A 13,735-nucleotide genomic window follows, 5' to 3' on the forward strand; every position below is an offset into this window, starting at 1 on the left:
TTCCCCAATAAGAGACAGGACTCTTGAGGGTAAATTAGAACTCAAGGTTTAATGGTACAGCTGCTCTTTTATACAGTTTTCCCCAAAAGGTTACTGCCCAGGTGGACCTTGTGGGGAACAGGACATGACATTTACAATCCAATAAAAGTTTTACACTCAGTCACTCCCATACAGTGTACAAAATCCCTCCCCTCTGCCTGATTACATTTTCATATGAAGATGAAATTGTATACAGAAATAGAATTAACCTGAACTGATTATCTAGCCATCTTGACAGAACAATGTGAGGTCATTAACATTTAACAATGAAACAGACAGTCTTAACACAATCCACATCCCACCTCAAAACAGACAATAGGACAAGACTGCCAATGACAGTCTGTCCGTCTCCTACTTTGAAGAACATGGAATACACATCTACGTATTGCTATGATTATTTAGGAGTCAGACTTCATGGCAACAGGCTATAGGTCTCACAGTGTAAATTGGGATTTAAATCATTACATTTCTTGAGAGATATTGCTGACAAATATTACTGTTCCACTTGAAGCAATCCAAACCATTAAGTATCTGTCTTTCACTCCCAGTGACGGTGAGTACCGTCACAGTTTTGTTGCCTTTTTCACAAAACATGAAATGGTGAACTAACTCACAACACCTCCCCTATCTCCCAACACTCATTCCTACTGCATTTACCTCCTTGGGTGGAGGTGGTCACATACTGCACTGACCATTGTCTGCTCACTATTGTGAATATTATAATGCTTCACAGCCTCCTGACTGTGTACAGCATTTTTCAGATGTCCTGACCATTGCATCGGCTGGCATGGATGGCAGAAGTTAATCTTTGCTAAGTGCAGCAGGGACTAGGAATTTGGGGAGGGAGTAGTAAGTTAGTTCACCTTTTCATTTTTGGAGTATCAAAAATTTTGTAGAATTTTGAAATTGCCCTTTAAACAATAGCTTATAAGCATATCTACTGTCTTGACAGTTTTTTTAGTTTTGAATAGAGTGGGAAATTATTAGGTGTCCCAAAAAACTGTAAGAAAACTGTAAGGTGTTATTACTGTCTCATTGGGGAAGCTCCCCTTGAGACACATTAAGTGAGAAGAAACCTAACCAAAGTGATTGTTGTTGGTCCTGTGAAGTCTATTATAAAAATTAAAAACAATCTTTGACCTTCTTTATTTAAAGCAGCTTTAAAGAGACTGATTTACTACAGGAGTGGGGGAATCTTCACTCAGTAAATAACATGAAGTTTCACTTCAACTATCCAATCATATAGTAGTTATAGTTAGTCAAGTTGAAAAAAGACACAAGTCCATCTGGCTCAACCAATAAAAAAAAAAAACAGTAAAGAAAGCCCAACCATACAATCCCATATACACAATCCTATACCAGCAGTTGATCCAGATGAGGGTGGAAAAACCCCAGCAAAGCATGATCCAATTTGCTACAGCAGGGGAAATTCCTTCCTGATTCCCCCGAGAGGCAATCGGATATTCCCTGGATCAACTTTACCTATAAATATTAGTACCCATTTATATTATGTACACCTAGGAAAGAATCCAGGCCTTTTTTAAAGCAATCTAGTGTGCTAGCCAGAACCACCTCTGGAGGGAGTCTATTCCACATTTTCACAGCTCTTACGGTGAAGAAACCTTTCCGTATTTGGAGACTAAATCTGTTTTCCTCTAGATGTAAAGAGTGCCCCCTTGTCCTCTGTGTTGACCTTAAAGTGAACAACTCAACACCAAGTTCACTATATGGACCCCTTATGTATTTATACATGTTGATCATATCCCCCCTTAATCTCCTCTTCTCAAGAGAAAATAAATTCAGTTCCTCTAATCTTTCCTCATAGCTGAGCTCCTCCATGCCTCATATCAGTTTGGTTGCCCTTTTCTGCACTTTCTCCAGTTCCCCGATATCCTTTTTGAGAACTGGTGCCCAAAACTGAACTGCATATTCCAGATTAGGTTTTGTACAGGGGCAAAATGATATCTTTCCCTCTGGAGTCCATGCCTCTGGTAATACTAGCAAGGATTTTGCTTACTTTGGAAACCTCAGCTTGGCATTGCATGCTATTATTAAGCTTATGATCTACCAGGACACCCAGATCCTTCTCTGCTATGGATTCCCCCAGTTCTTCTCTCCCTAGTATGTATGATGCATGCAAATTTTTAGCCCCCAAGTGCATAACTTTACATTTATCAACATTAAACCTCATTTGCCACATAGTTGCCCAATGAAACAGTGCATTGAGGCCAGCTTTTAAGTTGGAGACATCCTGTAAGGAAGTTATTCCAATGCAAAGCTTGGTGTCATCTGCAAAGACTGAAATGCTACTTTTAATCCCAGACCCTATATCATTTATAAAGATATTAAAAAGTAAGGGTCCCAACCCTGAACTTTGGCGGTACACAACTGATAACCTGTGAGAATTAAATTCAAATACCTCTTTACCTATTTATTCTCTACATGATTGGGTATTTAAAGTGAACAGGAATTTGCTTCTTACATGACTTGATAATAAAAGTGAAATGTCAATTTATTAAGTGAAGATTCTCAACTCCTTTATAAAATAAATCTTACACTCTAACTGAAAAACATTTAATTTACTAAATCACTAAGTATCATAGTATATACCAAATGCTTATATTAACACTCCTCATGGCATATGCTAATGAACAGCTCTCCTTCACCTGGTGCCAGTACCCAGCTGGGTGTATGCTGAAGGCCTGCTCCCCTCTTCCGCATGTTGGGACAGCAATCTGTATATTTGTGTGCTTAGGCCCTGACTAACAATACATTTCATACTTTGTAGACTTTTTCAAAACCCTTGAAAAAGTCTACAAAAGATGAGGGAGGAAGGGCTCAGATTTGTCTCCCAGCACCAGAGGAGAAAAGTGAGCCTTTAGCATATACAGTATCTCACAAAAGTGAGTACACCCCTCACATTTTTGTAAATATTTTATATTATATTTTCATGTGGCAACATTGAAGACATGACACTTTGCTACAATATAAAGTAGTGAGTGTACAGCTTGTACAGCTTAACAGTGAACATTTGCTGTCCTCTCAAAATAACTCAACACACAGCCATTATCCTCCCTGGCGGTAGGATTGTTTCCAATTTTAGGTGCTGAAAGTGGTACCATTATTTTGCATGTAATTCTTAAGGACGAGCAGCCCAAACCAACTATTTACATATGATTTTTTTTTACTGTGCGTTCTTCTTTATAACATCTCGGGTATGATAAAGGTTGAAACACAAAATCATAAATTATAATATAATAAATAACTATAATAAAGTTAAAGCATATATATATATATATATATATATATATATATATATATATATATATATATATGTGTGTGTGTGTGTATATATATATACATATTATATATATATATATGTATACAAATATTATATATATATATATATATATATATACACACACACACACACACATATATATATATATATATATATATATATATATATATATATATATATATGTGTATACATACATACATATATATATATATATCTTTATCTATCTATCTATCTATCTATCTATCTATCTATCTATCTATCTATCTATCTATCTATCTATCTCTATATATATATATATATATATATATATATATATATATATATATATATATATATAGTACAGTAAAACTGCAGGCAAGGGCACTGGGGGGCAAAATAATGTCAATTTATTTTATTTAGTAATGTAATCCAATAGGATTACAATATATCAGTGTGTTTGTGTGTTTTACTTTTCAAATTTGCCGCCGGTTCCACCTCCCTGCGACGTGACACTCTTAGGGAACGGAAGCAGGGCACAGAGCATCAGGCGGAAGATCCGGCCGCCATATGCTGCAGGAATACATTGCGGGATCCCGGGGACAAGGTAAGTAACCTCTCTTCCAGGATCCAGCGATGCTCCCTGGTGGTACCCCGAGTGTGGCTCGGGGTTACCGCTAATGACACTGATATTCCACCCCAAGCCACACTACCGCCAAGGAGGTTAATGTCTAAACCGCTGGCAACAAAAGTGAGTACACCTCTAATTGAACATGTCCAATTTGGGCCCAAATAGCCATTTTCCCTCCTTGGTGTCACGTGACTCATTCATGTTACAAGGTCTCAGGTGTGAAAGGGCAGCAAGTGTGTTAAAATTGGTGTTATCACTCTAACTCGCTCATACTGGTCACTGGAACTTCAACATGGCAGTTCATGGCAAAGAACTCTCAGAGGATCTGAAAAAAAGAATTGTTTCTCTACATAAAGATGGCCTAGGCTATAAGAAGATTACTAAGACCCTGAAACTGAGCTGCAGCACGGTGGCCAAGACCAGACAGCGGTTTAAGAGGACAGTTTCCACTCAGAACAGACCTCACCATGGTCGACCAAAGAAGTTGAGTGCACGTGCTCAGCATCATATCCAGAGGTTTTCTTTGGGAAATAGACGTATGAGTGCTGCCAGCATTGCTGCAGAGGTTGAAGGGGGTGGGGGATCAGTCTGTCAGTGCTCAGACCATATGCTGCACACTGCATCAAATTGGTCTGCATGGCTGTCGTCCCAGAAGGAAGCCTCTTCTAAAGATGATGCACAAGAAAGCCCGCAAACAGTTTGCTGAAGACAAGCAGACTAAGGACATGGATTACTGGAACCATGTCCTGTAGTCTGATGAGACCAAGATAAACTTATTTGGTTCAGATGGTATCAAGGTTGTGTGTTGGCAACCAGGTGAAGAGTACAAAGACAAGTGTGTCTTGCCTACAGTCAAACATGGTGGTGGCAGTGTCATGGTCTTAGGCTGCATGAGTGCTGCCGGCACTGGGGAGCTACTGTACAGTTCATTTAGGGAACCATGAATGGCAACATGAACTGTGACATACTGAAGCAGAGCATGACACCCTCCTTTCAGGGACTGAGTCGTTGGGCAGTATTCCAACATGATAACGACCCCAAACACACCTCCAAGATGACCACTGCCTTGCTAAAGAATCTAAGGGTAAAGGTGATGGACTGACCAAGCATGGGTCCAGACTTAAACCCTATTGAGTATCTGTGGGGCATCCTCAAACGGAAAGTGGAGGAGCGTAAGGTCTCTAACATCCACCAGATCAGTGATGTCATCATGGAGGAGTGGAAGAGGACTCCAGTGGCAACCTGTGAAGCTCTGGTGAACTCCATGCCCAAGAGGATTAAGGCAGTGCCAGAAAATAATGATGGCCACACAAAATATTGACACTTTTGGCCCACTTTGGACATTTCCACTTAGGGGTGCACTCACTTTTGTTGCCAGCGGTTTAGACATTAATGGCTGTGTGTTGAGTTATTTTGAAGGGACAGCAAATGTACACTGTTATACAAGCTGCACACTCACTACCTTACATTGTAGCAAAGTGTAATTACTTCAATGTTGTCACATGAAAAGATATAATAAAATATTAAAAAAAAAATGTGATGGGTGTACTCACTTTTGTGAGATACTGTACCTGGCTTGGTCATAAAACCTATTTGCTGTTATATGCTGGTGCAGTATTAACACTTGTAAACATGAGTGCATTCATTTTATTGCTCCTATTAAAAGTGTTTTGAGACAGTATTACAGTATTTGGGGTATGGAAGAGAGTGGAAGATTTTAAGGGTTATCATAAATATTGTGGCAAATGTGGAGAATAAAGTTCTGCTGATTTTCATATAATGAAAGGACCCATATCTACGGTGAGTTTTTTGTTTGTACAGGATGTGAGATCACACTTTGTGTATTCTGAATTTCACATTTGGATTGTGTTTGTGGGACTTTCTACTTTCTGATGTGTTTATACATACACAGTGCACTATGTAACACAGTTACTGGCACTATTTGTTTCATCATCAAAGAAGGACACTATTATCCATATTGTTACGTATGTTGGTATTTTATTATGCACACAAATTGACATTTTGATAGCAAATTCATATTCTGTTTTATAATTTATTAGAGAGGTGCACTGTATTATTAAACGTGTGAAAAACACTTGCTATTTCTAAGCTCCCTAAGATTTTGACAGTCAAAGATAGTTATTTTGGGGGAATTCATAAAAATCATTAGCTGTGTGGTCACTTCTTCTATGCATGTCCTCGCTGTGAAAAAAAGTAGGTGGACTGAGAAACATCCTTGATTTACAGTAAGAGGAAAGCACTGCAGACCCTGGCAACAAATTATTTATATATAGTTACATAGTTAGTCAGGTTGAAAAAAGACATAAGTCCATCTGGCTCAACCAATAAAAAACAAAAAAAAGTAAAGAAAACCCAACCATACAATCCCATATACACAATCCTATACCCACAGTTGATCCAGAGGAAGGCGAAAAAACCCCAGCAAAGCATGATCCAATTTGCTACAGCAGGGGAAAAAAAATATTCCCTGAATCAACTTTACCTATACATATTAGTACCCATTTTGTCTGCTGAAAGAGATCATTTTCATATTATTGATCCTTACAGTTTTTGAAACTGGGGAAAAACATTCAGAGCTAAAGTGACAGTGCCTGAATTTGACCCCCTGATTCTTTGGTGATCCCCTACCCCTTCTTCCCTAGTGTCAGCTTTTATCAAAATCCTGGGTGTCAGCTGGTATCAAAGCCCCTCCGCTGGGCTAGAGCTCTGCATAATGGGAGGGGATCACATGCTCCTGTTATCCAGACATTGAGCATGGTGTCTACTGTGAAGGTGGAAAGAGAAGCAGGAGTAGCGAAGAAGTGAGTATGAGTGGGTCAGGGAAGCCTATACACAGATAAAGAGGCTGATTTACAAACAGCTTGAGAACCTTCGGTTAATACATTTTGTAAATATTAACTTCAATTATCCAATAATGTGATAAGAAAATTTATGTTTACTTATTTCACAGGACATGATTTGGTATTAAAGGGGAACAGGAATTAGCTTTTTTTATGTGATTGGATAAGTGAAATGATTAGTGTGTGAAGTTTTTCAACTCCTTTCTTCTTTTTTGATGGCTGCATTGATTTCCTTTTTAATGCTTTCTTTCTGCTATTTTCATTTAGTGACCCAGCCAATAGGTTTGTTGTTTTTCAAAAGAACAAGCTCTCCAGCAGAATGTATCAGTTACAGAGATGAGAAAAACCATTTGACATTAGCAGGGGTGCTTACAATCATCAAAATGTATTTATTCATGTAAAACCTTTATCCCAAAAGGAAATAAAACTGTTTGCTGTAACTGTTAATAAGCAATAGCCAGAGTTTAGCTTCAATTTGTTAATGTATTTAAATCTGCTAGTACATCTAACTACCCCCTTCCCCCAACTGACAATGTTGCTGTCCAAAGGTGCCACCTGTGCTCATTCATCCAGAGGCACTCTAATACAGTAGGTGTATTACTGGCCAGATCAGCAGGTTAAAAGAAAGGGGAAAAAAAGCCTAGGAAATGAAAACTGATGCAGTCACCACATCTGCAATATATTACATTTCTGGTTTTTGGTTTATTACCACTTCAAGTTCTGCTGCAGGACACAGGTGCTCACAATGACCTGGCATCCAGAGCCCAACTGTAACAAATTAAGTCCTTTAGGGGAGATTTACTAAAACTGGTGCACACAGAATCTGGAGCAGCTGCTGAGCATAGTAACTAATCAGCATCTAACTTCGGCTTGTTCAATAAGGCTTTGCAAATAAAACCTAGAAGCTGATTGGTTACTGTGCACAGCTGTGCCAGATTCTGTGTGCACCAGTTTTAGTAAAGCCCCCCCCCCCCCGTGTCTTTCCTTCAGTCAACCTGCTTATCTCTCTCTCTAATTTTGCATTTTTGCAATTACTTCTGGACCGCCCGCCGGAGGCGCGCTCCTGCCCCTACTCGGCAGCGGGGACTCCGATTCACGGGGCTGGCACCTCCGATTGCCACCTGACGCCCGTGATCGCTCCCTGCTGAGAGAGAAGAATGGTCGGCTCTTGTAAACACAGCTGATCGTTCTTCTCCCTGGAATGATCACAGGGCTCCTGTGATCCTTCTGTATAGGATCACAGGTCTCTGTGATAATTTCAAAAGCCCAACCCCCATACAGTTAGAATCGCTCCCCTAGGCTCACATTCAACCCTTTGGTAAAAAGAGCAAGTGATGTTGGGACCGGCGCTACCACATAAATATTATGTCTGTGCAATTCCATACACTGTATAATTCATATAAAACATATAAAAGTGCATATAGTGCTTAAACCAAAGTGCTGCGTGCTGTAAAACTTTTTATATATTCGCATGGGCTGTGCTCAGTGTACCATATAAACACATGTGTACATATAAAGTGCTGAGTGCTATTGATAACCACGTGTGTGATTGCGTGCTATAACAAAGTTTGGCGCCAGTGGGTGTACCACCGATTGCATCTGGAGCGCTCCAGATGACGTCGTATGACGAAACGCGTAGGGCGTGGTTTGCGTACGTCAGTACGTCACTTCCGGGAACGGTGGTTTGAGCTGGTGGAACGCGGAAGCGACCCGGCGAACACCTCAAGCTGATAGTGAACTCCCTAAATGTGAGTGGATGCTACGTTGTTTTACCCTAACAAGGATATACTACGCAATGGAGGCTTGTTTTCTGTTCTAGTGACCAGGGAGTGCTGAGCCACCTTCCTAAGAGTGCGTGACCAGGGAGTGCTGAGCCACCTTCCTAAGAGTGCGGTAAGCAACGGTGCAATCGGTGGTACACCCACTGGCGCCAAACTTTGTTATAGCACGCAATCACACACGTGGTTATCAATAGCACTCAGCACTTTATATGTACACATGTGTTTATATGGTACACTGAGCACAGCCCATGCGAATATATAAAAAGTTTTACAGCACGCAGCACTTTGGTTTAAGCACTATATGTACTTTTATATGTTTTATATGAATTATACAGTGTATGGAATTGCACAGACATAATATTTATGTGGTAGCGCCGGTCCCAACATCACTTGCACTTTTTACCATTCTACTACCTCAGTGGTAGGTTGGGGGCAGCTTACACCACCATTTTTTAGTCCAAAAAAGTACTGAAACTCCATAGCGCTGGTATTTAAACCCTTTTCACATTCAACCCTTTGATCACCCACTGTGTTAACCCCTTCCCTGCCAATGGCATTATTACAGTATCAGTACATATTTCTAGTACTGATTACTGTAGTAATGTCACTGGTCCTCCCTAAAGTGTAAAAAAAAGTCAGTTAGGTGTCCAATCTGTCCTCCGCAATGTCGCAGTCATGCTAAAAATTGCAGCCATTACTAGTGAAAAAAAAAAAAAAACAATAAAAATGACATAAATCTTTCCCCTAGCTTGTAGAAGCTATAACTTTAGCGCAAACCAATCAAAATTTGCTCATTGCAATTTTTTTTTTTATACCAAAAATATGTAGCAGAATACAAATTGGCCTAAAATGGTTGATTTTTAAATTCTTTTTTGGGAATGTTATATAGCAAAAAGTGAAAAATATTGTTTTTTTTTCAGAATTGTCGCTCTTTTTTTGTTTATAGTGCAAAAAAAAAAAAAAAAATCGCTGAGGTGATCAAATACCACCAAAAGAAAGCTCTATTTGTGGGGAAAAAAGGATATTCATTTTATTTGGGTACAGCGTCGCATGACCGCGCAATTTTCTGTTATAATAACGCAGTGCCGAATCACAAAAAATGGCCTGGTCATTAAGGGGGCAAATCCTTCCGGTCCAGAACTGGTTAAGCATGCACTTGCATACATATATATAATAAGGGCCCTTGTGACAGTGACTAAACTTCTTCTTTGTGTATGTATGTAATGCAGTTTTTTTTGCCTTGTCTTCCCCTGAGTGTTGCCTATTGCTAAAACGTGCAGAATGTGAAAAGAAGCGGACCGTATTTAAGGGAAAAATCCTCCAGAAATACACTTCGGATTTTCAACTGCCAATTTGTTGATTAATATTTCCCATGCTGAGAAAATGTTGACCCATGCTCCCTTTCACAGCTAGGAGCCAGCTGCAGTGCTCACTCCAAGCTTTAAGACTGCGCTGTCACTGCCAGTGTCTATTAGCAACTGGAAACCACTTCAAGAGGTCCCTGATCATTTGATTGCCATGTCAGCTATGACAAGATGATTTCATGAGATATGTCAGAAAACAAACCTAGATTGCTCCAGTTGTCATTATATTTCTTTCCTAGGGCAATTGCTGTACACATCGAAATACATATTTCACCGGGTTTAAAAAATAATTAAACCTTAAAATGGTTGTAAAGACTATAGTAGAACTATAGGCAAAACTTTTTTTTTTTTTTTTCATTTTGGATAGAGCAAGGAAGGGTTATAACCTCTGTCAATTTTTGTTTTTGCCATCTGTGTCCCAGATTTCCCTTCACTTCCTGTCCCCTAGCCAAACAGGAAGTGAAAGGAAATCCCTACAAATTAAGGGAATTCCTTGGGGACCCTCAGGTCACCATAACTAGTTCCCTCAATTAGAATATTTCCCCTCTATTACTTTTCTGGGGGACAACCCAAAATTTGGGATTTTCTTTCAATGATGATGGTAAACAGGACAAAGAGAGGTTGAATCTCCTTAACCTCCCTGGCGGTATGATTCTTTTGGATTTTAGGTGCTGAAAGCGGTACCATTATTTTGCATGTAATTCTTGAGAATGAGCAACCCAAACCAACTATTTACATATTTTTTTTTTTACTGTGCGTTCTTCTTTATAACATCTTGGGTATGATAAAGTTTGAAACACAAAATCATAAATTATAATATAATAAAAAACTATAAATAAGTTAAAGTATGTATGTATGTATGTATATATATATATATATATATATATATATATATATATATATATATATATATATATATATATTATATATATATATATATATATATATATATATATATATATACATATACGTATATGTATATATATTATATATATACATATATATATACGTATATATATATATATATATATATATATATATATATATATATATATACACACATATACGTGTATACATATATATATATATATATATATATATATATATATACATACATACAAATATATATATATATATACATATACATATATATATATATATATATATATATATATATATATATATATATATATATATATATATACATAAAAAGTACAGTAAAACTGCAGGAAAGGGCACTGGGGGGCAATGTAATGTGAATTTATTTTATTTTGAATGGTATCAGTGTGTTTGGTGTGTTTTACATTTGAATTTGCCGCCGGTTCCAACCCCCTGCAAACGACGCAGGAGACGGAATCCGGGGCACGGAGAGGATCGGGAGGAAGATCCGCCGCCGCATACCGCTGAGACACATCGCTGGATCCCGGTGACAAGGTAAGAAACCTCTTTTACAGGATCCTGCGATGCTTCTGGCGGTACCCCGAGTGTGGCTCGGGGTTACCGCTTTTGGCTCTGAAATTTAACCCCGAGCCACGCTCGGGAATACCGCTAAGAAGGTTTAAGGGGGACACAGACTGTAATATAAACTGACAGGTGCTCTAATACCTCTCCACTCTATTCAAAATTAAAAAAAAAAAGTTTTGCCTTTAATTATACTTTAAGTTTTTTCTTTGCGCCTTAATGCATTCTCTGCATTAAGGTAAACAACCTTCTGTGTGCAGGATATCCCCCCCCCCCGGTTATACTTACCTGAGCCCAATCTCTAACCAGCACTGTGCCCGAGAGCAACATCTCTCCCTGCTCTCGGTCCTTCCTTACTGGACTCAGTGGAAGCAGCTGGTACCATCGGCTCTTGCTGCTGTCAGTCAAATCCAATGATGGACACACAGATCGCTTCTTAGAATCGAGCCCACATTTTATATAGTTAGTTACATAGTTAGTCAGGTTAAAAAAATACACAAGTCTATCTAGCTCAACCAATAAAAAACAAAAAAACTGTAAAGAAAACCCAACCATACAATCCCATATACATAATCCTATACCCTCAGTTGATCCAGAGGAAGGGGAAAAAACCCAGCAAAGCATGATCCAATTTGTTACAGCAGGGGAAAAAAAAAATCTTCCTGATCCCCAGAGAGGCAATCGGATGTTCCCTGGATCAACCTTACCTATAAATATTAGTACCCAGTTATATTAAGTACACCCAGGAAAGAATCCAGGCCTTTTTTAAAACAATCTAGTAAGCTAGCCAGAACCACCTCTGGAGGGAGTCTATTTCACATTTTCACAGCTCTTACGGTAAAGAAACCTTTCCGTATTTGGAGACGAAATCTGTTTTCCTCTAGAGGTAAAGAGCGCCCCCTTGTCCTCTGTGTTGACCTTAAAGTGAACAACTCAACACCAATTCACTATATGGACCCCTTATTTATTTATACATGTTGATCATATCCCCCCTTATTCTCCTCTTCTCAAGAGAGAATAAATTCAGTTCCTCTAATTTTTTCCTCATAGCCTCCATGCCTCTTATCAGTTTGGTTGCCCTTTTCTGCACTTTCTTCAGTTCTCCCACCTCTGAAGGGTATCTCTTCCACATTTTCACAGCTCTTACGGTGAAGAAACCTTTTCATATTTGGAGACAAAATCTCTTTTCTTCTAGACGTAAAGAGTGCCCTCTTGTCCTCTTTGATGACCTTAAATTTAATAACTCAATTTATTGCCACCTCCTATGGTGGCGCATGGAGAAGAGCAGGAGCCTAAAGCATCAGCAGGGGACCCCAGAAGAGGAGGATCGGGTCTGCTCTGTACAAAATCATTGCAAGCAAGTTTGTTATTTAAAAAAAAAATAATAACCTTACGATCACTTTAACAGTATTTGTTTTTCGCATTTTTGTCCTCTTGTCAGGAGGAGGAGGGTTAATACTTCACATGTATATACTGTATAGGTACGCTCCATAGCAAGACTTAAAATAACATTTTGACTTAAATAAGAAAGCAATGAAAGTATTGCAGTACATTCACACTTTTATGCCTTCAATTTCAGTTCTGTTAGTTTTAAAAAACCTTGTAAATAATATTATAACATATAGAGGTTGATTTTCTGAAGCAGTAGAGACTTTTCACTTAGTCAAGCTTAGTGAAGCTGTATTTACTACACCATCCAATCATGTGGAAGGCATAATCTTGTTTTTTCCCCCCACAAATTCACATTATTGCTTATTCAAAGTGAAGCGCAACTTTATCTGCTAAGCTATGCCTTTCCTTTCCGATTTAGTAAATCACACTTAGTGTAACTGTTTGACCACTTGACCTCCGGAAGATTTATCCCCCCTTCATGACCAGGCCATTTTTGTGTGATACGGCACTGCGTTGCTTTAACTGATAATTGCGCGGTCGTGTGACACTGTACCCAAATTAAATTCCATTTTTTTTTACCACAAATAGAGCTTTCTTTTGGTGGTATCTAAAAAAAAAAAAAAAAAAAAAAAAAAAAAAAGCACCTCTGCTTTTTATATTTACTGCACTATAAACAAAAAAAAAATATACAAAATACTGACAATTTAAAAAAAAAAAAAGTTTTACTTTCTGCTATAAAACATATCCATTAAACAAAATGTAAAAAATCAAATTTCTTCATCAGTTTAGGCCAGTATGTATTCTGCTACATATTTTTGTTAAAAAAATTCTACAACGTCTGCAAACTATGGGATATAGTAATGGCAGCAATCAGCGACTTATAGCGGGACTGTGATATTGCGGCAAACAATTTGGACACTAACTGACAC

The sequence above is a fragment of the Pelophylax lessonae genome, assembly GCF_965119305.1.
Source record: "Pelophylax lessonae genome assembly, chromosome: 4".
Classification (NCBI taxonomy): domain Eukaryota; kingdom Metazoa; phylum Chordata; class Amphibia; order Anura; family Ranidae; genus Pelophylax; species Pelophylax lessonae.